Source organism: Ranitomeya imitator, chromosome 2 (genome assembly GCF_032444005.1).
Source record: "Ranitomeya imitator isolate aRanImi1 chromosome 2, aRanImi1.pri, whole genome shotgun sequence".
In the NCBI taxonomy this organism is placed as follows: Eukaryota; Metazoa; Chordata; class Amphibia; order Anura; family Dendrobatidae; genus Ranitomeya; species Ranitomeya imitator.
Genome location: NC_091283.1, coordinates 199,708,255 through 199,734,224, shown reverse-complemented (window position 1 = coordinate 199,734,224; position 25,970 = coordinate 199,708,255).

The window sequence follows — 25,970 nt, the reverse complement described above, 5'->3', positions numbered from 1 at the left end:
CTGAGGCGCAGATAACCGGTAGCCGGACCCCCGAGGTTGTAAGGACTCTACAACTTACATCAGAGACCGGCAGGACAGCGGAACTGCAAGTTACCTGTCTATCTTAAAACCCAGGAGGCACTGTGACATCTATAGAGCCTGGGGCGTGCTAGAGTCCCTGTGAAAAGGCTCAAGTCACCAGTCATACGGGTTATGTTCTATCCTATATGGGGGACAGAGAGGAACTGTGATTATCTTATGTGAAGCCATAGGCAGTAAGGCACTACAACACCACCACGCTAGAGGATGGGCTTTCTACTCCACCTGGTAAAGGGGACTCTGGATTCGCTTCCAAGCCGGCCGGACCCTCCCTACCCTGTGATCTGGTGCTCTGGACTGTGGCTGCCTGAAATCTTCAGTAAACCAGGTAAAGAGACTGCAAACCTGTGTCCTCGTTCTTTACTGCGCCATTCACCATCTTCCATCTACACACTGGGAGCCCTAGGGATACACTTCACCTGTGGGAAGTTATACCATCTAGCTGCCATAACATCACCCTAGAGGACCCCTTAAAGCAGCGTCGGTCACCACTGACCGAATACCACAGGTGACGTCATGAATATAAACTCTATTCACCAAATCCCTTTTAAAGATTTTCCCCTTTTACATGGGCACCCAGTGTTAAGGATCGAGTTCCCGCCTCTGCACAGGGGGAATCTCTTGCCATCTCCGCTGCAGTCTCCCATTCTTCTCCTGCCGCAGTGGAGCCTGCTCAGCGGAGACGTCGGTCCCAGCGTCTTGCTCAGTCTGACTCTGTGCAAAGGGTTACTGCTGCTTCTCCAGCTTCTGCCACTGAAGCCAGTGTTGGGCAGCGGCGAGCAGATGCTTTTTGGACTAAGTCCTGCTTTTCCCCTTCTGAGCATGCCCAGGGTAAGATCTCTCATTGGAGATCAAGGGTCACATGCTTAGATACTGCAGCAAGACCCATTGGTTCTCCAGGAAGGTCCTGAAGTTCCTCAGGCAGCCTCTCATTGGTCCTTCTAGGAAGGTCCTGTACGTGCTGCAGCTATATAAGTTTCACATGGCCGCACAGCCATGCGCTAGGATCAATTTATGTATGAGCTCAGCGCCAGTGTGGTCATGTTTGTATGCAGTCAGGGACCCGGCTGAAATAAGCCCCTAGAATGTTGGCACCTCCGGCGAGGAGTTTCGTGTGTGTGTGTATTCAGGGACCTGGCTGAAATAAGCCCCTAGAATGCTGGCACCTCCAGCAAGGAGATTGTGTTTGTATGTATTCTGGGACCCGGCTGAAATAAGCCCCTAGAATGCTGGCACCTCCGGCGAGGAGTTTCATGTTTGCATTTGACTGCATGACCACCATCCAGGGTTGGACTGGCCCACCAGAGAATCGGAGAATCCTCCGGTGGGCCCTGGTTTCTCCTTCAGGAGAGTTCATAGTGCAAAACTTGCAGTTGCTATGGGGCTCTTCAGGGGGGGTGAAAGGTGGGCCCTCCGAATCAAATCCTTCGGTGGGCCCAATGTTCTTCAGTCTGACACTGCCACCATCTGCTCTACTAAGTAGCTGTGTTCCTCTGTGAGCCAAACAGGGCACAGCGTTATCTTTGCTAACAGACTCTGTGAAGTAACAGAGTCTGTTTATACTACTTTATTGTACCGCCATATCTAGCAGCAGGTGCTTTCCTGCACGGTGGATCCCGGGTTGCGAACCACCAACTTCTTCTAATAAATATATATTCGGTGCGTTCCGCCACCCTAACACCCAGGTCCACGGATCGGGTCGCCACCATGACATCCCCCTGTGAACACCGGACCCGGTTCCGGGTACTCCACGGCCCTGGCGGGCGACTCATAAGCACCTTCATATACATGTCATTAGTGTAGGGCAACAGATTTTCTTTAATAAAATGCAACAGTACTGTAGATAGCATAAAGCTTATGAGCTTTAAATTATACTTCTGGGAGCATTGTATGATCAGGTTCTCATCCTACTTTCTCTATTACTTTACTCTATATCTCATCAAATTTATCTTGTCTGGATGCATGCCACCACTACATAGGAGCAAATTATATTGATTTTAAACTCAAGCTGGTATTATCTGAATACTATCACCATAATGTATCCCCTGCCTTAGCTCTGGCTGTATGCGTTTCTCCGACACTGGAGACTGTATTAGTAGAAATATGATTGGCACCAGAGTCCGCAATGATGACTCTGGTGGCCATGATAGGAACCACACATGGTGAAATGGATGCCGAGGATTTATCAACTGGCCACCTCTTGAGTGCCTCGCTAATCATTCCACCAGTCAGAAGGCGTCTACGCTAACTAGTAGGCAATCAGATTCATCTGGTAATGATCACAGGAGCACATCATCGGGAGCGCAGCTGCAGTCATGGTTACAAGACGCTGTCATCCCAAAACCATCCATGCCAAAATGTAACTTTGAAAAACTAAGGACTTTAAAGGGAACCAGTCATGTAAAAAATTGCTATAAACCTGCAGACATGAGGTTAATTTGCATGTTAATAGTGTTCTGAAACTGCCAGGTTCCCACACAGAGAGCCCGGATGCTGGGAAATAATGTCCCTTCAGGTAGCCTCAGGTCTCAGTCATAGTGGTGGTGCTGGCTCAGCTTCAGTCCCCGCTAAGTGCACAGTGAGTGGCGGCTGTAACCACAGCCCGGGACTGACTGATAGCTGGCTCAGCAGTAGAGTTGGCTGTCAGTCAGTGTGGCGTTGTTATAGCTGCCACTCACTATGCACTGAGCGTTGACCGAAGCTGACCCAGCACCACCACTATGATTCCCAGTAGGAATAAAGTTAATTTCTTGTAAGCTGCCGGGTTCTCTGTGTTGACGCCGGGTAGCTTCAGACCATTATAAATGTGCAAATTAACCCCTTAACTGCAGGTTATTATTGTTTTTCTACTTGACAGGTTCTCGTCAGTTTTACATTTCGATAGAATTATGCAACTCTCCTAGAAGGTTTGCCTGTTATAACCCCAGTACAGTAAAGTCAAATGGAAAGCTGTAAAAAGCTGAAAATCGTGTAATTTCTCGCAATGTTGGCAGCCTCTTTATTGTAATAATAAATCAATATTCTAAAAATGTACCTACTTGCCACATTATTAGGAAGTTTGCCAAGAAAAGTTGGAACGCACTGGTTTGTCATAAATAATTGAAAAAAAAAAAAGAAAGGAGGACATTCCATTAATATATCAGCCTTCTTTTTGTCCTTCACAATTATATCCCTAAGGTCATTATTTCAGATGGTCAATCAAATTTTTATTTCTTAATGGAGTTCAGATATTGTTGAAAGAAATTTCCATTTGTTTTATTATTGGTGATTTCTTTTTCTGTTGATAACTTTTACATTTCTGTGAAAACCTAGAATGCTTTTTCTGAACCTTCAGCCTTCAATGCTGTTTTTTGTCCTATTATACTCAGTATTCGCTAGTCAGCCACAATGGTGTATTTCTATTCCTGGCCATTTTGTCATCAGAGGGTATAAACTTATTGCAAAGATTCTTCTAATATACATCATCTATATACACTCCATGTAACTTCATGATCCCCATTTACCAGGACATGAGGAGGAGGAAGAGGAGTGCTTCTTTAACCCCTTTATCCCCAAGGGTGGTTTGCACGTTATGGACCGGGCCAATTTTTACAATTCTGACCACTGTCCCTTTATGAGGTTATAACTCTGGAACGCTTCAACGGATCCCGGTGATTCTGACATTGTTTTCTCGTGACATATTGTACTTCATGATAGTGGTAAAATTTCTTTGATATTACCTGCGTTTATTTGTGAAAAAAACGGAAATATGGCAAAAATTTTGAAAATTTCGCAATTTTCCAAATTTGAATTTTTATGCAATTAAATCACAGAGATATGTCACACAAAATACTTAATAAGTAACATTTCCCACATGTCTACTTTACATCAGCACAATTTTGGAACCAAAATTTGTATTTGTTAGGGAGTTATAAGGGTTAAAAGTTGACCAGCAATTTCTCATTTTTACAACACCATTTTATTTTAGGGACCACATCTCATTTGAAGTCATTTTGAGGGGTCTATATGATAGAAAATACCCAAGTGTGACACCATTCTAAAAACTGCACCCCTCAAGGTGCTCAAAACCACATTCAAGAAGTTTATTAACCCTTCAGGTGTTTCACAGGAATTTTTGGAATGTTTAAATAAAAATTAACATTTAACTTTTTTTCACAAAAAATTTACTTCAGCTCCAATTTGTTTTATTTTACCAAGGGTTACAGGAGAAAATGACCCCAAACCTTGTTGTACAATTTGTCCTGAGTACGCCGATACCCTATAAGTGGAGGTAAACCACTGTTTGGGCGCATGACAGAGCTTGGAAGCGAAGGAGTGCCATTTGACTTCTCAATGCAAAATTGACTGGAATTGAGATGGGACGCCATGTTGCGTTTGGAGAGCCACTGATGTGCCTAAACATTGAATCCCCCCACAAGTGACACCATTTTGGAAAGTAGACCCCCTAAGGAACTTATCTAGAGGTGTCGTGAGCACTTTGACCCACCAAGTGCTTCACAGAAGTTTATAATGCAGAACCGTAAAAATAAAAAATCATTTTTTTTTCACAAAAATTATATTTTCGCCCCCAATTTTTTATTTTCCCAATGGTAAGAGAAGAAATTGGAACCAAAAAGTTGTTGTACAATTTGTCCTGAGTACGCTGATACCCCATTTGTGGGGGTAAACCACTGTTTGGGCGCATGGGAGAGCTCGGAAGGGAAGGAGCGCCGTTTGACTTTTCAATGCAAAATTCACAGGAATTGAGATGAGACGCCATGTTGCGTTTGGAGAGCCACTGATGTGCCTAAACATTGAAACCCCCCACAAGTGACACCATTTTGGAAAGTAGACCCCCTAAGGAACTTATCTAGAGGTGTGGTGAGCACTTTGACCCACCAAGAGCTTCACAGAAGTTTATAATGCAGAGCCGTAAAAATAAAGCAAACATTTTTTCCCACAAAAAATATTTTTTAGTCCCCAGTTTTGTATTTTCCCGAGGGTAACAGGAGAAATTGGACCCCAAAAGTTGTTGTGCAATTTGTCCTGAGTGCGCTGATACCCCATATGTGGGGGGGAACCACTGTTTGGGCGCATGGGAGGGCTCGGAAGGGAAGGAGCGCCATTTGGAATACAGACTTAGATGGAATGGTCTGCAGGCGTCACATTGCGTTTGCAGAGCCCCTAATGTACCTAAACAGTAGAAACCCCCCACAAGTGACCCCATATTGGAAACTAGACCCCCCCACGAACTTATCTGGATGTGTTGTGAGAACTTTGAGCCCCCAAGTGTTTCACTACAGTTTATAACGCAGAGCCGTGAAAATAAAAAATATTTTTTTTTCCCACAAAAATTATTTTTTAGCCCCCAGTTTTACATATTCCCAAGGGTAACAGGAGAAATTGGACCCCAAAAGTTGTTGTCCAATTTGTCCTGAGTACGCTGATACCCCATATGTTGGGGTAAACTCCTGTTTGGACACACGGGAGAGCTCGGAAGGGAAGGAGCACTGTTTTACTTTATCAACGCAGAATTGGCTGGAATTGAGATCGGACGCCATGTCGCGTTTGGAGAGCCCCTGATGTGTCTAAACAGTGGAAACCCCCCAATTATAACTGAAACCCTAATCCAAACACACCCCTAACCCTAATCCCAACGGTAACCCTAACCACACCTCTAACCCAGACACACCCCTAACCCTAATCCCAACCCTATTCCCAAATGCAAATGTAATTCAAACCCTACCCCTAACTTTAGCCCCAACCCTAACTGTAGCCTTAACCCTAACTGTAGCCCTAACCCTAGCCCTAACCATAACCCTAGCCCTAGCCCTAACCCTAGCCCTAACCCTAACCCTAACCCTAGCCCTAACCCTAGCCCTAACCCTAACCCTAGCCCTAACCCTAACGGGAAAATGGAAATAAATACATTTTTTTAATTTTTTTATTTTTCTCTAACTAAAGGGGTGATGAAGGGGGGTTTGATTTACTTTTATAGCGGGTTTTTTTAGCGGATTTTTATGATTGGCAGCCGTCACACACTGAAAGACGCTTTTTATTGCAAAAAATATTTTTTGCGTTACCACATTTTGAGAGCTATAATTTTTCCATATTTGAGTCCACAGAGTCATGTGAGGTTTTGTTCTTTGCGGGACGAGTTGACGTTTTTATTGGTAACATTTTCGGGCACGTGACATTTTTTGATCGCTTTTTATTCCGATTTTTGTGAGGCAGAATTACCAAAAACCAGGTATTCATGAATTTCTTTTGGGGAAGGCGTTTATACCGTTCCCCGTTTGGTAAAATTGATAAAGCAGTTTTATTCTTCGGGTCAGTACGATTACAGCGATACCTCATTTATATCATTTTTTTTATGTTTTGGCGCTTTTATACGATAAAAACTATTTTATAGAAAAAATAATTATTTATGCATCGCCTTATTCTCAGGACTATAACTTTTTTATTTTTTCGCTGATGATACTGTATGGTGGCTTGTTTTTTGCGGGACAAGATGACGCTTTCAGCGGTACCATGGATATTTATATCCGTTTTTTTGATCGCGTGTTATTCCACTTTATGTTCGGCGGTATGATAATAAAGCGTTGTTTTTTGTCTCGTTTTTTTTTTTTTTCTTACGGTGTTTAATGAAGGGGTTAAATAGTGGGACAGTTTTATAGGTCGGGTCGTTACGGACGCGGCGATACTAAATATGTGTACTTTTATTGTTCTTTTTTTTAATTTAGATAAAGAAATGTATTTATAGGAATAATATATATATATATTTTTTTCATTATTTAGGATTTTTTTTTTTTTTTTTTTTTTACACATTTGTAAATTTTTTTAAAAACTTTTTTACTTTGTCCCAGGGGGGGACAATACAGATCGGTGATCTGCCAGTTTGCACAGCACTCTGACAGATCACCGATCTGTCTGAGAGCAGTGCAGCGTTACCAAGTGCCTGCTCTGAGCAGGGGGTTAATGTGCCGGGGGCGGTCCGTGACCGCTCCTGGCACATAGTGCCGGATGTCAGCTGCGATAAGCAGCTGACACCCGGCCGCGATCGGCCGCGCTCCCCCCGTGAGCGCGGCCGATCGCCTATGACGTACTATTCCGTCCTTGGGAAGTAAAGCCCACCCCACATGGATGGAATAGTACGTCTAATGGCAGAAAGGGGTTAATACTGGTCTTAGTGTCCATTATGACGACATTTCTTCTAAACTTCATTTTTGTAGTGGAAAAAATGACAAAACATAAACCACATTGTCCACATAATATATAACTAGAAAAAAAAAGCAAATGTGAAATACTGAATTAATTTGATGCAATGAATAGATAATGAAAGATGAGACATAACTGTTGGTTTTCAACATATTTTATATAGATTGTAACAGATATCAGAAACCTTATAGTCATTTTAACTTTTGTGTTTCGGAACATAGAAGCGTTCTGTGCCCAACAACCTGTAAAGATAATGAAGCACTATTGTTAATGTTTCCATTGATTGGAAATGACTGTGAACCAACGACAACATTTCAAGTTCGTTGCATACATTAAAATATCATTACCATAACAATTATGTCTCTTGTGTAATGCACATTAAATTTTTTAAAACTATTATCATGGAAAATTCATTTAGCAAATACACAAAATTTCATTACATTCATTGGCATAATGTCTGACATTCAAATACATTAACACTCAATTATCAGGGGATAAAAACCATCTATAAAAAATTTTTCATACTCTACAAAAAAAAAATAACAATTTTAATACATAAAGTTCTATGTCTTATTCAAGACCTGTAATATCAGTGCTGATAAATATAGAATATATATATTTTTTTAAAAAAAGTATAAAACCCAAATATACCAAGTGAAACATTGGTGCAGTCTTCCAAAAACAGCACCACACACGTAAATAGGTTGTGGCTGGTATTGCAACACAGACTCCTTGAAGTGAAGGCTACAATACCTGACATCCTGTAGACAGTTATGGCATTGTTTTGGGGGAAAAAAAGAGGCCACATTTCTATAGTCTGGCTTGATGTACTCACACTTTCCTTCCAAGGTTATCAGTTTATCCAGCCAACCATAAATCATGGTGGAAACAGACTTCATTACAGTCAGCATGGTCCATAGATCCACCACAGTGTTCAATTTTCCTGCTCAATGATGCAGAAAGCGTAGCCTTAAAGGGATTTTCTGGGCTAAACACAATCTTGATTTAGGGATTTGGGTTCTGTAAAAATACCTAGATCTGCCATGTTCGCCTGCTGTCCCCCAGTGGATGCAGCAAAGGAAGCTCTTTGGTCTGTGTAGACACCAGTAGCTATGAGAATTGTATTTATCCCCTTGAACCCCATGGTCGTAAGGTCTAATGGACACTCTAGCATTTCCAATGGCATCAGTTCATTAACTTAAGTCCACAAGAAAACTAGATCGGCCATTACCATCTCCATTTCCGGCTACCATCGTTTCTTCAGTTATTTGTCACAGCCTCCACAAATCACATGGGTGGCAGCCAGTGATGAGCAAACATGCTCGCTACTACTTGTTACTTGCCTGAGTATCACGGTACTCGGCGAGCACCGAGCATTTCCGGGATTATTCAGCAGGAGCTCTGGTCTCCGCCCTCCAATTTTGGCGGTCTTTTGAGCGCCAGTGAACATGCAGGGATTGTCTGCCATGCACTGTAATACCGCAGCCATCTTTGTTGTGGTATTACAGTGATTGGCTGGCCGCACATCATCAGGTCTATAAGAGATCGGACGCCGCCCTGCTTGGTGCATTCAGCTCCGGACTCAGCTAGTGTAGGAAGAGCTGTGGCCGAAATAGGGTCAGATTTGTTCTTTTATTAGTTAGTGTGGGTCTACCATCACAGAATCCACAAATCCAGATAAACCAACAGTTTTTTTTAGGGCTAATTAGGGGGTATATTGATTGCAGTGCTAGGTAGGCAGTGGAGTCTATGTGCATATATCCACATCAGTGCAAGGCCTGCAGGCACTGTATGTGAGTATATAGATCTCACTGCATACATCAAGAGGGTCCATTACGGTCTGCTGCTGCCTATTTTATATACACCTAGCTGCAGGTATCTGTGGCTAGGATTAATTTTTTTAGGCACCTGAATCCTGCTAATTTTATTACAAAGCAATCCATTGCACCCTTATTCTACATTTATTTGCTTGGTCACACTGCAGACTACAGCCAGGTCATTTTAATACAACAGCGTGAAAATCTAGCAATTTAAAACTTTTTTTTGTCCCAGGCATCAGAAGTGAGTGCGCAGAAAAGTCTGGCCTTTTTTTTTTGTAATGTAGTATTTTTTGGAGTATCTTACAATATTTTTAGACACCATTTTGCTGAAAAAAAAATCTTTATCTGGCCCAAAAATATTTAGCTACAGTTCTTATATTTATCACTGTGTTTTGTATGCCACACGCATCGCATATCATTGCGCTAAATTTTTTACAATTTTAGTACTCCAACATTTTTTTTTGTGTGTCATAGCTTACTTAGTAACACAATTTTGGTGGGCCCCAAAAAATCCAGGCCACATATTTAACAGTGTTCTATCTCCGTCAGACTACTGGTCTATCTGTGCTCTACAAGTTGTTTCTTTTCAGGCATACATTCCACTTTTTTTGCTGTCTGCTACCTTAGGTCTATACAATATTTTGGGGTAAAAAATAGAAAAATACATGCCACGTATTGAACAGTCTGTTATCTCCGTCGGACACCTGGTCTATCTGTGCTCTACAAATAGTTGCTTTTCAAGCCTACAATCCACTTTTTTTTGCTGTCTGCTACCCTAGGTCTAAACACTATTTTGGGGAAAAAAAATAAAAATAATACATGCCACGTATTGAACAGTCTGTTATCTCCGTCAGATGCCTGGTCTATCTGTGCTCTACAAATAGTTGCTTTTCAGGCCTACATTCCACTTTTTTTGCTGTCTGCTACCCTAGGTCTATATACTATTTTGGGGTAAAAAATGAAAAAATACCAGCCACATATTGGACAGTCTGGTATCTCTGTGATACGCCTCATCTATCTGTGGCCTACAAATTGTGTCATTGGATTAGAGTCAAGGCTTGCATTCACCTGTTTATTAAAATCGGCAAGGTGTGTGGCAAGGGAAAGGGAAGTGGACGTGATGGTGCATGCAGAGGTCGAGGATGTGGGCAAGCTGAAAGTGCGCCACAACAAACACCCACATCTTCTCGCAACAGATTCCTGTCAGAATTCATAGGGCATGGCAGAACAGCACTCTTGACACCAAAGCAGCATGAAAAGGTAGTTGATTGGATGGCGGATAATGCTTCCAGTCACTTTGCCACCACCATGCCAGCACCCTGCTTTCCATATGGTCAAGTCTGAGTAGCCGTGAATCTGCATATTCCTCACCCTGATCCTCTTCCTCCCACCATGCTGAGTGCCCTGAGACAACTGATCCAACACTTGGACACTCCGAAGAGTTGTTCACTTTTCCATTTATTGATTTGTGCCTTTCTCCCAGTCCACTTGAAATGAGGCAAGATGAGATTCCATGTAGCGATGCCCAAATATTTGAGCAGCCACGGTCACACGAAGGCGACGGTGTTAAAGTGTCACAAGAGGTGGACGATGATGAGACACAATTGCCAGAAACTCAGGAGGAGGACCAGGGTGCAGAAGTGGAAGAAGAGGTGGTGGATGATATAATAACTTACCCTGGCAGGAGGACTTGCAGAATGATGACAGCAGCACACAGGGGATGAAGGAGTAGCACCACAACAGGCAGGAAGATGCAGTGTGTTGTCCGCAGACAGAAAGCGTGCAACTGGATCGCCCCCAGACACAGGGCCACAGGTTACTTGGTACCGGTCCTTTCTGTCTCAGTTCTGGGGTTGTCACGGTGGCTGGACCCGGTCCGTGACCCTGCTAAGGGGCGTCCAATAAAGAGTGATGGTGCGTAGTGCGAGGAATAACGAGGACACAGGGTTCAGTTTCTTTTTTTTTTTTAATCAGATATTTTTTATTAAACAATAAAGATAGTACATAAAAAATGCCTTGTTGTCAGCAATATACAAATGTATTTTACTTTTTTTAGGAAACTTATTTTATCCCAAACCAAACTCTCACCCACCTTCCCCCCACCCTTTAGAGACCTGTCAAGAACCGCCCCACTTTACTACATCATACATAAATGTACAAGAAAAGGAAGATGACTTGTCAATAATGCTCCCAAGGGGGCAAAAGGCCCAAAAACAGAAGCAAAGTCATTTAAATCACATTGACTCAAGCCACGGATTCCACAACCTGTCAAAGAGGTCCATCTTGTTTCTCTTAGAGTAGATACTCCTCTCCAAAGTAATAATATGATCCACTTGCATCATAAAGTCTCTTCTTGTTGGTGGCTCTTCCCTAATCCAGAACTTGGCGATCAACTTTCGCGCAATAAATAGCAGTCTAGCAATAACCATTTTGTACAATTTATCAGTTATAATCTCCTCTACGTAGCCCAAAACGCATACCAAAGGATCCCGCGGCACAGAGCAATTATATGCCAGTCCCACTTTATTCAGCACCACCACCCAGAAGGAGGACAACCTGGGGCACTGCCACAACATATGGAGGATACCCGCCTCAGACTGCGAGCATCTAGGGCATTCTGAATTAGGTCTCAACCCGGCTTTGAATAACATGTCCGGAGTTCTATAAGCCCTATGAATAACAAATAATTGTGATAACCTCCCAGGCTCGCTCATTGATATCTTGGGCACATAATCTAGTATTGATTCCCAATGGTCATTATCAATCGCCCCCAGGTCAGCCTCCCATTTCGCCCTGGCTCTAATAGGGTGCTCCTCCAAAAGAGAGAATAGAAGGAATTCATATATTCCTGAGATCACCCCCTTCGTGCCTCCCCCTACAAGGATAAAATCCAGCATAAGATCCACCTGGATCTCCACAGGCCCTCTCCTACACTGTGCCCGGTATGCATGAGAAAGGCGGCGATATTGATACATCTCAGAGTCTGGCAGTAAAAACTCCTCCTGCAATGCCTCAAAATTCCTAATTCTGCCCTGATGTAAAATTTGGCCCATCCGAGAGATGCCTGCCTCCTTCCAAATATGAAATCCCGCCAACTGTCTAAACTCTTGTAGGAAACAGTTATTTCAAATGGGTGAGAATCTGGTAAGCGCCCCCACTCCCCTAATTCCTTTAACTTTGTCCCAAACCTTGTGAATAAGCCTAATAGTGCAAAATTTAGAACCTTTCTCGCGGAAATGCCCCCCTTCATCCCAATCCCTTCATACCTTCATCCCAATCAATGATCTCAGGCTACAGGGTGTCCGCGCCCCACCCGACTCATCACCCCATCCCTTAAAATGCTGACACTGTGATGCCAAAAAATACAACCACGGATTAGGCAGTGCCACTCCTCCCTCCGTCTTTGGCCTTTGTAGAATTTCCTGTTTAAATCTGGGGCTCTTTCCACTCCAAATCAGCTCGCCAAACAAGGATCTAATCCTCCGAAATCTATTCTGCGATATCCATATAGGGGAGTTGTGCAGCACATAAAGAAGCTGCGGCATCACAATCATCTTTATAAGGTTTATCCTGCCGATTACCGATAAATGTAACTCTTTCCACGCCTGAACTTTAGTACGTATTCTACGCAAAAGTGGTGCCAAATTCAGCTCCTCAAAACTAGTCAAAGGGAGAGCAATCTGGATCCCCAGGTATTTAAATTTATCAACTAGCCTCAACCTTGTGAAAGAGTCCCCCACTCCACCAACGCCATAATCCCCATCTATCAACATCATATTGGATTTGTCCCAATTGATCCTTAGGCCGGAATAACTCCCGAATTCCTCAATAATGGCCTCCGCCCTAACCAGGGTCCCTTCAGAATCTTCCAAGAACAGCAGAATATCATCAGCATATAACGCTACTTTTTCTTCTGAGTCCCCGTACATAAAACCCCTCACCTCTCGGGACCCTCTGATCTTTGCAGCAAGGGGTTCCACCGCCAAGGCAAAGAGTAGCGGGGACAGAGGGCAGCCCTGTCTAGTTCCCCTAGACAAAGAAAAGGTCTCGGAGAGAGCGTCATTCACTCTAATTTTGGCCACTGGAGAAGAGTACAACAGCCGCACCCATGAAATAAATTTGGGTCCAAACCCCATTCGTTCCAGCACTGAACACAGATAGCTCCACTCCACGCAATCGAAAGCCTTATGGGCGTCCAAGGACACCACAACCCGTTTGCCGACATTGTCAGAAGGGATTTGCAGATTTAAAAACAACCTTCTCAGATTGAGTGCCGTTGACTTATTGGGCATAAAGCCTGACTGATCCGGGTGAACCAGTCTGTCAATCACCCTGGTCAACCTATTTGCCAAAGCTTTTGCCAAAATCTTTATGTCAGCCGTCAGAAGTGAGATTGGTCTATAGGATTCTGGTAGCTGTGGGTCCTTGTCGGCTTTAGGGATAACTACCACAATAGCCTCTCTCATTGACAAAGGTAGCTCCCCTCTTTCCAATGAGCTATTATACAACCCCGGCAGTTTGGCCAGCAAAGTTTCTTTCAGTACCTTATAAACCTCAGCTGGAATACCATCCGCCCCCGGAGCCTTACTCCCAGCAACACCCGCCAACGCAGCCCCCAATTCTTCCTCCCCAATCGGCTCCTCCAAACACCTCACATTCCTCTCTACTCAACCTAGGCAGATCAATCCCCTCCAAGTAACCCGTCATATCCTCGGACCCCCATATGTATATAATTTATCATAGAATTTTCTAAACACCTCCAGAATTTGTTCCCCCCGAGTAACCAATGTTCCATCCTCCGTCTTAATGGACGCCACTAACGAAAGTAAATGCCCCACCTTTTCCCCCTCTGAATAGAAAGATGCTCTTTGAAAAGCCCGCAATCTCTCCGCCTTTCTCAAATATAGTTGGTTGACCTCCCGCTGAGCCATCCTCATACGGCTCTGAGACTCCCTAGTGCAATGGGCCCCCAATGCGGCCTCAGCTGCCTTCAGTTCCTCCAGGACAGCTTGATCCTGTACTCTAGTCCTTGTCTTGTGTCTTGAAATGTCCCAAAACAGAATGCCTCTTAAATACGCCTTCATAGTGTCCCATACTACATGGCATTCTGCACTACCTTCATTAATCTTAAAAAACTCTTCTATCTCAGCCCCCACCCTTTCCATGTCCAAGACTTGTAGCCAGGAGGGGTGAACCTTCCAGCCCATCCTCCGCGACCCAACCTGTTCTGATAACTTTAAAGAGACCTGAACTGGGCTATGATCTGATAGAATCCTGGGACTATATTCCATCCTGCTTAACAATTAGTTCATCCCGTCATTACCCAAGGCGACATCAATACGAGACATAGAACCATACGTGGTCGAGTAACAGGAGTAAGAATATGTATTAACATTGCGAGCCCGCCATAAGTCAGTCCAACCTATTTCTCTAAGATAGTTTCCAAAAGGGGTGTCATTACCGTCCCTGCATAGCGGAGCGTGATTACTCTTGTCCCAATGGTCGTCGGCTATATTATTCACATCTCCCACCATCAGAAGGGGAACCCCAACCCATCCTCTCATAGACTCCAAAATCTCCTGGATTTTCTTACCAGAATATGGCGGGGGTATATATAGTGAAACGATGCAAATCAAACGATTAAAGATTTTACACACTAAAAAAACATATTGACTGTCTTTATCCGTTTTTACCTCAACTTCCTCAAATGGAGTACTTGTATGGATCAAAACCGACACCCTCCTTGCATAATTAGAGAACGTCGAGTGATACGCCTTGCGCACCCATCTCTTCTGTAACATATCAACTTTTTCCTCCACTAAATGGGTTTCTTGCAGGCATATCACCGAGGGCCTCTGTTTCAGTAGGTACTGAAATATTGCTGCACGCTTGGTAGCATCCGCTAGCCCCCTAACATTCCAACTTATAATATTAACATTCCCTCCCATTTCCTTAAAGCAAGATAAAAAATGAGAACCGTCTCCCCCAGGTCTCCACCAATGCCCTCCTCCCCCCACCCCCCACCCCCACAACCATTCCAACCTCCCCCATCTGAAACTCAAAGTAACTCAGATAAACCAAACTTTCTTTCTCTATATGAGAACTGAGAGCACTTGATATACCCTAGAACTATTTCCTTTGCCGTCCATCTCTCCCCCTCCCACCGCGACCAATATGAACTATTTATTGCGCCGCCGAACACAATACTGTAACCTTTGGGTGCATTTTGTCTAAATACACAAATCACATTCAAAAAACCCCCAAAAAGAGGTAGAACCAGTAGAATTATAGATCTTCAGTATCAGTCTCATCGGTTCCGATCAGTGCCAATTTTCTTGGCGTTAGTGTCCAGCCATTGCATCGCCTCCTCCGGACTTTGGAAAAATTGAACACGATCCAGCGCCACCACCCTGAGCTTAGCTGGGTAGAGCATTGAGTATTTTATTTCCAGTTCTCGGAACCGTCGCTTGACTTCACCAAACTTCATTCTGAGTTTCTGCACCGATGCCGAATAATCCAGATAAATGGAGATCCGATTTCCGTTTATACTCAGGCCATCACTGATCTTAGCCTTCCTTAGTAGGGATTCCCGATCCCGGTAGTCCAAAATTTTTGCCAGTATAGCTTGAGGGGCGGAATCATGCGACAGTGGACGAGTGGGGACTCTATGAGCCCTTTCCACCGAAAAATGGTTGGTAAGGTCTGCGCCTCCCACCGAGTTTTTAAGCCATGTCTCAATATATTCAGTAGGGTTGTTTCCCTCCACCTTCTCCGGCACCCCAATTATTCTTAAGTTGTTTGTCCGAGATCGATTTTCCAAATCGTCTGTTTTAAATTCTAATTCTGCAATTCGTTGAATGTATTTCTTTTCTCTTTTTAACAGTTCATTTGTCTGATCCTCCACACTGCCCACACGCTCCTCCACCACCTCCACTCTTTTCTCCACCTTACGCATAGCAGAGTTAAGGGACTTCATTTCAACTGTTAAATCATCCACCCTTAGATTCAGCGCGGCCAAGGCAGATTTGCAGTGTATAACAACAGAGAAAATGTCCTGCAGTGTTGGTTCCCCCATACTTGGTTGCTGCACATCATCAGAATCATTAGTCTGCAGTGGGCTAGCAGCAGGTGTCACATTGTCAGCACTGTGCACTCCCTGCACCCTCCCTGGGGAACGTTGCGCCTCCACCTCACTGGGATTATCTTCCCCTCCTCTCTTCTGCCTCTGCGGGGCTTCCTCCTCACCAAGCCCCTCTGGATCCAGCAGCAGGGCAAACCGCTCCAGCCGAGCGATTACCTCCAGCCTCCGGCGGTATGAAGCGCTGGCTCTGGCCGCCTCCTCCTCTGCCACGGCGCCATCTTGGATTTTCGTGCCAGCTGCAGGCGCCGACTGTTTTCGGCGTGACATCGCCGCTCCTCACCGCTCGCTACCTCCGGTGCTTTTTCCCGCACGCTGGGGACCTGCGGTGCCTCTCTGCCCGGTTTTCGGCGTTCGGCGGCGCCTTCAAGGGTGAGTTTTAAGAGCGGTGCGGGGAGAGAGATCCGTCGCACGTCTGCTCACATTACTCGCTAGGCCACGCCCCGGGGTTCAGTTTCTTTACCTTTTACTGAAGGTTTCAGGATCCTCAATCCAGGGCACTTTCAACAGGGCTGTCTGAGACCGGCCGGTCCGAAGGCACATCCAGAGTTCCCTTTGCAGGTGGAAATCAGTGTCTACCCACTAGCGCCTGTGTGTTGTAGTGCTTCCCTGCTGAGCATTCAGGATAGTCCTCACAACTTCTATTCTCGTTCGTTCTAGATCTTTCTCTTCTCCGTCCCCAGGTATGTTATGGCTAGGACGCACCTTTATGACAGGTAGGCCTTGAGTTATTCTGGAAGCCTAGTGTCGCCCCTCTCCCACGACTGCCTTCTATGTCCTTCTTAGGTGTTGTATGATAGACAGCCAACCTGTAATTAACTGTCCTGCCGCTGTTTGAAGTAATGCGTGGAGACTGTTACTTCTTCGGTGCTCCGGCCACCGGCTATGCACCTCAGTAAGATGTTGCCGTTCTCGGGGCACGACTCCTACTAGCTCTCCTTTGTGCTGATCTCGTTTCTCACTGTTCCACAATATCCTTCCTTTCTTGTCTCTTTCTTAGGATACCGCCGCAAGGTAGTGCAGGCGCGGTTCCGTAACAATCTGTCCTTTCGCTAGGTACCTGCCAGATTTCCCAGTTCTGACAGGTCCTTCCTGGAGCTCTCCCAGGCTTCGTTCTCCCTAACTTCCTGTCCGACCCCTAGTTTTACCAATGTGAGAAGTGGCCCAATAAATAAGCCTTTTGCTCCCCCTAGTGGCCGGAGTGTGAAGTGTAGTGTGTGCTTGGTGATACCTGGTCAGTAGAACTCCGTTAGTGCCATCAGTAGTGTTGAGCGATACCGTCCGATACTTGAAAGTATCGGTATCGGATAGTATCGGCCGATACCCGAAAAATATCGGATATCGCCGATACCGATATCCGATACCAATACAAGTCAATGGGACATCAAGTATCGGAAGGTATTCTCATGGTTCCCAGGGTCTGAAGGAGAGGAAACTCTCCTTCAGACCCTGGGAACCATAGGGATGTGTAAAATACAGAATTAAAATAAAAAATATTGATATGCTCACCTCTCCGGTGGCCCCTGGACTTCACGCTGCTAACCGGGAGGCTTCTTTGTTTAAAAAGCGCGCCTTTCGGACCTGTGAATGACGTCCCGGCTTCTGATTGGTCGCGTGCCGCCCATGTGACCGGCACGCGGCCAATCAGAAGCCGCGACGTCATTCTCATTCACAAAACTGCTAATGCTAGGAATTGAGGACCTGCGAATGACGTCGCGGCCTCTGATTGGTCGCGTGCCGGTCACATGGGCGGCACGCGACCAATCAGAAGCCGGGACGTCATTCACAGGTCCGAAAGGTGCGCTTTTTAAACAAAGAAGCCTCCCGGTTAGCAGCGTGAAGTCCAGGGGCCGCCGGAGAGGTGTGTTGTGAATTCTGTGGCTGAGTTCACTTCTGTGGTCAAAAGTGGTATTGCAGTCTCTGGGCTTCCTCCCTCAGGTGTTTTGGTGAGCTCGTTGGCTGCCTTGCTATTTAGCTCCACCTGAGTCTGTCTTCCTTGCTCCTTGTCAATGTTCCAGTGTTGGATCTGAGCTACTGCATCTTTCCTTGGGCCTGCTGCTCTGCTAGATAAGTGCTTCTAGTTTGTTTTCTGTTTTTTCTGTCCAGCTTGCTATTAACTTTTGCTGGAAGCTCTGAGAAGCAAAGGGGTGTACCGCCGTGCTGTTAGTTCGGCACGGTGGGTCTTTTTGCCCCTTTGCGTGGTTTTCGTTTTAGGGTTTTTTGTAGACTGCATAGTTCTCTTTGCTATCCTCGCTCTGTCTAGAATATCGGGCCTCACTTTGCTGAATCTATTTCATTCCTACGTTTGTCTTTTCATCTTGCTAACAGTCATTATATGTGGGGGGCTGCCTATTCCTTTGGGGTATTTCTCTGAGGTAAGTCAGGCTTGTATTTCTATCTTCAGGCTAGTCAGCTCCTCAGGCAGTGCCGAGTTGCATAGGTAGTGATAGGCGCAATCCACTGCTGCTTATAGTTGTGTGAGGATAGATTAGGTACTGCAGTCTACAGAGATTCCACGTCTCAGAGCTCGTCCTATTGTTTTTGGTTATTGCCAGATCTCTGTATGTGCGCTGATTACTGCACGCTGTGTTGCCTGATTGCCAGCCATAACAGTACAAGGAGCCACACCAATGATTCCCAATAGAGGGAAAAAAGAAATCCTGACATTTTTTTTTCTTAGCTCTGTCTTCAGTCTTTTTTTTCCCCTAGACATTAGAGTGCGTCAGGACACAGCTGTGGACATGGATATTCAGGCTCTGTGCTCCTCAATGGATAATCTCGTTGTAAATGTACAAAAGATTCAAGATACTATTGATCAGAAATCGATGCTAGAACCAAGAATTCCGATTCCTGATTTGTTTTTTGGTGACAGAACTAAGTTCCTGAGCTTCAGAAATAATTGTAAGCTATTTTTGGCCTTGAAACCTCATTCTTCTGGTAATCCTATTCAACAGGTTTTGATTATTATTTCTTTTTTGCGCGGCGACCCACAGGACTGGGCGTTTTCTCTTGCACCAGGAGATTCTGCATTGAGTAATGTTGATGCATTTTTCCAGGCGCTGGGATTGCTTTACGATGAGCCTAATTCAGTGGATCAGGCTGAGAAAAATCTGCTGGCTTTATGCCAGGGTCAGGATGATGTAGAAGTATATTGTCAGAAATTTAGGAAGTGGTCAGTACTCACTCTGTGGAATGAATCTGCACTAGCGGCTTTGATCAGAAAGGGTCTCTCTGAAGCTCTTAAGGATGTAATGGTGGGATTTCCTATGCCTGCTGGTTTGAATGAGTCTATGTCCTTGGCCATTCAGATCGGTCGTCGCTTGCGCGAGCGTAAATCTGTGCACCATCTGGCGGTATTGTCTGAGAGTAAACCTGAGCCTATGCAGTGCGACAGGACTATGACTAAAGTAGAACGGCAAGAACACAGACGTCTGAACAGACTGTGTTTCTATTGTGGTGATTCTACTCATGCTATTTCTAATTGTCCTAAACGCACTAGGCGGTTCGATAGCTCTGCCGTTATTGGTACTGTACAGTCCAAATTCCTTTTGTCCATTACCTTAATGTGCTCTTTGTCATCGTATTCTGTCATGGCGTTTGTGGATTCAGGCGCTGCCCTGAATCTGATGGATTTGGATTATGCTAAACGTTGTGGATTTTTCTTGGAGCCTTTGCGGTGTCCTATTCCGTTGAGAGGAATTGATGCTACACCTTTGGCCAAGAATAAGCCTCAGTACTGGGCCCAGCTGACCATGTGCATGGCTCCTGCACATCAGGAAGTTATTCGCTTTCTGGTACTGCATAATTTGCATGATGTGGTCGTGTTGGGGTTGCCATGGCTACAAACCCATAATCCAGTATTGGATTGGAACTCTATGTCGGTAACCAGCTGGGGTTGTCAGGGAGTACATGGTGATGTTCCATTTTTGTCTATTTCGTCATCCATTCCTTCTGACATCCCAGAGTTCTTGTCGGACTTTCAGGATGTATTTGAAGAGTCCAAGTCTGATGCCCTACCTCCGCATAGGAATTGTGATTGTGCTATCGATTTGATTCCTGGTAGTAAATTCCCTAAGGGTCGTTTATTTAATTTGTCCGTACCTGAACACACCGCTATGCGCAGTTATGTGAAGGAGTCCCTGGAGAAGGGACATATTCGCCCATCGTCGTCACCATTGGGAGCAGGGTTCTTTTTTGTAGCCAAGAAGGATGGTTCGCTAAGACCGTGTATTGATTACCGCCTTCTTAATAAGATCACTGTTAAATTTCAGTATCCCTTGCCATTGATTTCTGACTTGTTTGCTCGGATTAAGGGGGCTAGTTGGTTTACTAAGATTGATCTTCGTGGTGCGTATAATCTGGTGAGAATCAGGCAGGGAGATGAATGGAAAACGGCATTTAATACGCCCGAGGGTCATTTTGAGTATCTGGTGATGCCGTTCGGACTTGCCAATGCTCCATCTGTTTTTCAGTCTTTTATGCATGACATTTTCCGTGAGTATCTGGATAAATTCTTGATTGTTTACTTGGATGACATTTTGATCTTCTCAGATGATTGGGAGTCTCATGTGAAGCAAGTCAGAATGGTTTTCCAGGTACTGCGTGCTAATTCCTTGTTCGTGAAGGGATCAAAGTGTCTCTTCGGTGTGCAGAAAGTTTCATTTTTGGGGTTCATCTTTTCCCCTTCTACTATCGAGATGGATCCGGTTAAGGTTCAGGCCATCCAGGATTGGACTCAGCCGACATCTCTAAAAAGTCTGCAGAAATTCCTGGGCTTTGCTAATTTTTATCGTCGCTTCATCTGTAATTTTTCTAGCATTGCCAGACCATTGACCGATTTGACCAAGAAGGGTGCTGATTTGGTTAATTGGTCTTCTGCTGCTGTGGAAGCTTTTCAGGAGTTGAAGCGTCGTTTTTGCTGTGCCCCTGTGTTGTGTCAACCTGATGTTTCTCTTCCGTTCCAGGTCGAGGTTGATGCTTCTGAGATTGGTGCAGGGGCGGTTTTGTCACAGAGAGGTTCTGGTTGCTCAGTGTTCAAACCATGTGCTTTCTTTTCCAGGAAATTTTCTGCTGCTGAGCGTAATTATGATGTGGGCAACCGAGAGTTGCTGGCCATGAAGTGGGCATTCGAGGAGTGGCGTCATTGGCTTGAGGGTGCTAAGCATCGCGTGGTGGTTTTGACTGATCATAAGAACCTTACTTATCTTGAGTCTGCCAAGCGCTTGAATCCTAGACAGGCCCGTTGGTCGTTATTTTTTGCTCGTTTTGATTTTGTGATTTCATACCTTCCGGGCTCTAAAAATGTGAAGGCGGATGCTCTGTCTAGGAGTTTTGTACCCAACTCTCCGGGTTCATCTGAGCCGGCGAGTATCCTCAAGGAAGGAGTCATTGTGTCTGCCATCTCCCCTGATTTGCGGAGAGTGTTGCAGAAATTTCAGGCTAATAAACCTGATCGTTGTCCGGCCGAGAAACTGTTCGTCCCTGATAGGTGGACTAGTAAAGTTATCTCTGAACTTCATTGTTCGGTGCTGGCCGGTCATCCAGGAATCTTTGGTACCAGGGAGTTGGTTGCTAGATCCTTCTGGTGGCCGTCTCTGTCACGGGATGTGCGTGCTTTTGTGCAGTCCTGTGGAATTTGTGCTAGGGCTAAGCCCTGCTGTTCACGTGCCAGTGGGTTGCTTTTGCCCTTGCCGGTCCCGAAGAGGCCTTGGACACATATTTCGATGGATTTCATTTCTGACCTTCCCGTTTCTCAAAAAATGTCGGTCATTTGGGTGGTCTGTGATCGCTTTTCTAAAATGGTCCATCTGGTGCCCTTGGTTAAATTGCCTTCCTCCTCCGATTTGGTGCCTTTGTTCTTCCAGCATGTGGTTCGTTTACATGGCATTCCTGAGAATATTGTTTCTGACAGAGGTTCCCAGTTTGTCTCGAGGTTCTGGCGAGCCTTTTGTGGTAGGATGGGCATTGACCTATCTTTCTCCTCGGCCTTCCATCCTCAGACTAATGGCCAGACCGAACGAACCAATCAGACCTTGGAAACATATCTGAGATGTTTTGTTTCCGCTGACCAGGATGATTGGGTGTCATTTTTGCCGTTGGCTGAGTTCGCCCTTAATAATCGGGCCAGCTCGGCTACCTTGGTCTCTCCATTTTTCTGCAATTCTGGGTTCCATCCTCGTTTCTCTTCAGGACAGGTTGAGTCTTCGGACTGTCCTGGTGTGGATTCTGTGGTGGACAGGTTGCAGCAGATCTGGACTCAGGTAGTGGACAATTTGACCTTGTCCCAGGAGAAGGCTCAGCTTTTCGCTAATCGCAGACGCCGTGTGGGACCCCGACTTCGTGTTGGGGATCTGGTTTGGTTATCTTCTCGTCATATTCCTATGAAGGTTTCCTCTCCTAAATTTAAACCTCGTTTTATTGGTCCGTATAGGATTTCTGAGATTCTCAATCCGGTGTCTTTTCGTCTGACCCTCCCAGACTCCTTTTCCATACATAATGTATTCCATAGGTCGTTGTTGAGGAGATACGTGGCACCTATGGTTCCATCTGTGGAGCCTCCTGCCCCTGTTTTGGTGGAGGGGGAATTGGAGTATATTGTGGAGAAGATTTTGGATTCTCGTGTCTCTAGACGGAAACTCCAGTATCTGGTCAAATGGAAGGGTTATGCTCAGGAAGATAATTCCTGGGTTTTTGCCTCTGATGTCCATGCCCCAGATCTTGTTCGTGCCTTTCATGTGGCTCATCCTGGTCGGCCTGGGGGTTCTGGTGAGGGTTCGGTGACCCCTCCTCAAGGGGGGGGTACTGTTGTGAATTCTGTGGCTGAGTTCACTTCTGTGGTCACAAGTGGTATTGCAGTCTCTGGGCTTCCTCCCTCAGGTGTTTTGGTGAGCTCGTTGGCTGCCTTGCTATTTAGCTCCACCTGAGTCTGTCTTCCTTGCTCCTTGTCAATGTTCCAGTGTTGGATCTGAGCTACTGCATCTTTCCTTGGGCCTGCTGCTCTGCTAGATAAGTGCTTCTAGTTTGTTTTCTGTTTTTTCTGTCCAGCTTGCTATTAACTTTTGCTGGAAGCTCTGAGAAGCAAAGGGGTGTACCGCCGTGCTGTTAGTTCGGCACGGTGGGTCTTTTTGCCCCTTTGCGTGGTTTTCGTTTTAGGGTTTTTTGTAGACTGCATAGTTCTCTTTGCTATCCTCGCTCTGTCTAGAATATCGGGCCTCACTTTGCTGAATCTATTTCATTCCTACGTTTGTCTTTTCATCTTGCTAACAGTCATTATATGTGGGGGGCTGCCTATTCCTTTGGGGTATTTCTCTGAGGTAAGTCAGGCTTGTATTTCTATCTTCAGGCTAGTCAGCTCCTCAGGCAGTGCCGAGTTGCATAGGTAGTGATAGGCGCAATCCACTGCTGCTTATAGTTGTGTGAGGATAGATTAGGTACTGCAGTCTACAGAGATTCCACGTCTCAGAGCTCGTCCTATTGTTTTTGGTTATTGCCAGATCTCTGTATGTGCGCTGATTACTGCACGCTGTGTTGCCTGATTGCCAGCCATAACAGAGGTGAGCATATCAATATTTTTTATTTTAATTCTTTATTTTACACATCCCTATTAATTCGATACCGATACCCGATATCACAAAAATATCGGATCTCGGTATCGGAATTCCGATACCGCAAGTATCGGCCGATACCCGATACTTGCGGTATCGGAATGCTCAACACTAGCCATCAGACATACCATCACTCCCCTTAGTGGCAGAGCGACGTTACTGCAACGACCAGATCTCTGGGGCGCTGCACAACCGTTCCACGCAACACTAACATGACGGAAGTTGCCAGTCCAACTAAGTTCTTCCCGAGTCTGGTTGTTTTTTAAAGACTCTGCCTATAACCTCAAACAGGCCATTTGCAACATGTGCCATGCCAGCAGCAGCAGGGGTAGTAAAACTACCAGCCTGACCACTACCTGCATGATCAGGCAAATGGCAGCAAAGCACCTAACTGTGGGCCAAATCACAGGTACCAGGAACAGTGACTGAGGGTAACACCACTCCTTCTTCCACTGTTGTGCGTGAAAGCCAATCCCCTGTCCACGGTGCATGTGAAGATGCCTCCTGCCCTGCCATTACCTAGAGTCAACTAGCACCATCATCAAGCATGTGCACGTCCTTGTCCCAGCACAGCCTTCAGTTGTCCATACCACAGCCATTGGAACGCAAGCGGAAGTACGCGTCCAACACCCCATAGGCCACAGTACTAAATTCACAAATTTCTCATCCGCTTGTGCTCGAAATGTTGCCTTTTAGGCTTGTGGAGTTGGAAGCTTTCCGCCACCTGATGGCAGCAGCCGGCCCAAGGTATTCCGTCCCCAGCCACCACTATTTCTCCTGGTGTGCCGTACCGGCATTACACAAGCATATGTCCCACAATATTAGCCGTGCCTTCAACAATGCTGTTACTGGGAAAGTCCACCTAACCATGGATACGTGAACAAGTGCTTGTGGGCAGGGATGGTACATCTTGCTGATGGCACACTGGGTTAACATAGCCGGGACCCAGCTGCACCTTGGGATGGTGCACGTCCAATGAACCCCGAGAATTGCGGGCCCTACATCGATCTGGGTTGCCCCCACAGTCTACAGCTCCTGCACCTCCTCTTCCGCCTCCTCTTCAGCCTCCATCTCCGAAAGTAGCACATCAGTCACAAGCTGGAACCACTGAAGCACTGCCTCGGCCAAGTGCCAACAGGCTATGCTGAAGCTAATCTGCTTAGGTGACAAAGCGCACAATGCTGAAGAGTTGTGGACAGCTCTGAAAGAGCAGTCAGATCTGTGGCTGACACCGCTGAACCTACAGCCAGGCATGGTCATGTGTGACAATGGCCGGAATCTGGTGGCAGCTCTGAAGCGAGGCGAGCTCACACACATGCCTTGCCTATGTGCTTAACCTCATGGTTCAGCATTTTCTCAAAACCAACCAGGAGCTACCGGATCTGCTTATGAAAGTACGCCGACTGTGTGCCCACTTGAGAAAGTCAGCTACAGCTTCAGCCGCCCTTGCTGTGCTTCAGCAGCATTTGCAGCTTCAGGCTCACCAACTGGTGTGTGATATGCCCATGCATTGGAACTCTACACTGCATATGTTGGCAAGGATTTGTGAGCAGAAGGAGGCAGTTGTTGACTACCAGCATCAACAAGGCCCTCATTATTCAGTTCAGACTCCACACATAAGACCTCAGGAGTGGACATGAATGTCAGACATCTGTACCATCCTGCAAAACTTTGAGGAGTCCACTAAGATGGTGAGCGGTGATGACGCCATAATTAGCGTCACCATCCCGATTTTCTGCATTCTGAAAAGCTCTCTGCTCACAATGAAAGAGGATGCATTGCAGGCGGAGCACGAGGACATGGAGCAAGGAACCATGCAGGGTGATTACACACAGCCCAGCCTCATGTCATCCCAACGTGGATTGGTTGACAATGAGGAAGAGGAGGAGGAGGAAGAGGAACAGTAGCTACTTTCATGCTGTATAGACAGTACTACAAGCACAACTGTCATACCGTCTGTTCAGCGTGGATGGTCTGAAGACAGGGAGGAGGACGACACCTTGGTCACTCATCCTGTTGTTGACTAGATGGAAGGCTTTCCTGTTACCAGTCTGGCACGCATGACTGACTTTATGTTGCGCTGCCTTTCCAGTGACCCTCGTATTGTAAAAATTTTGGGTGACAGTCATTACT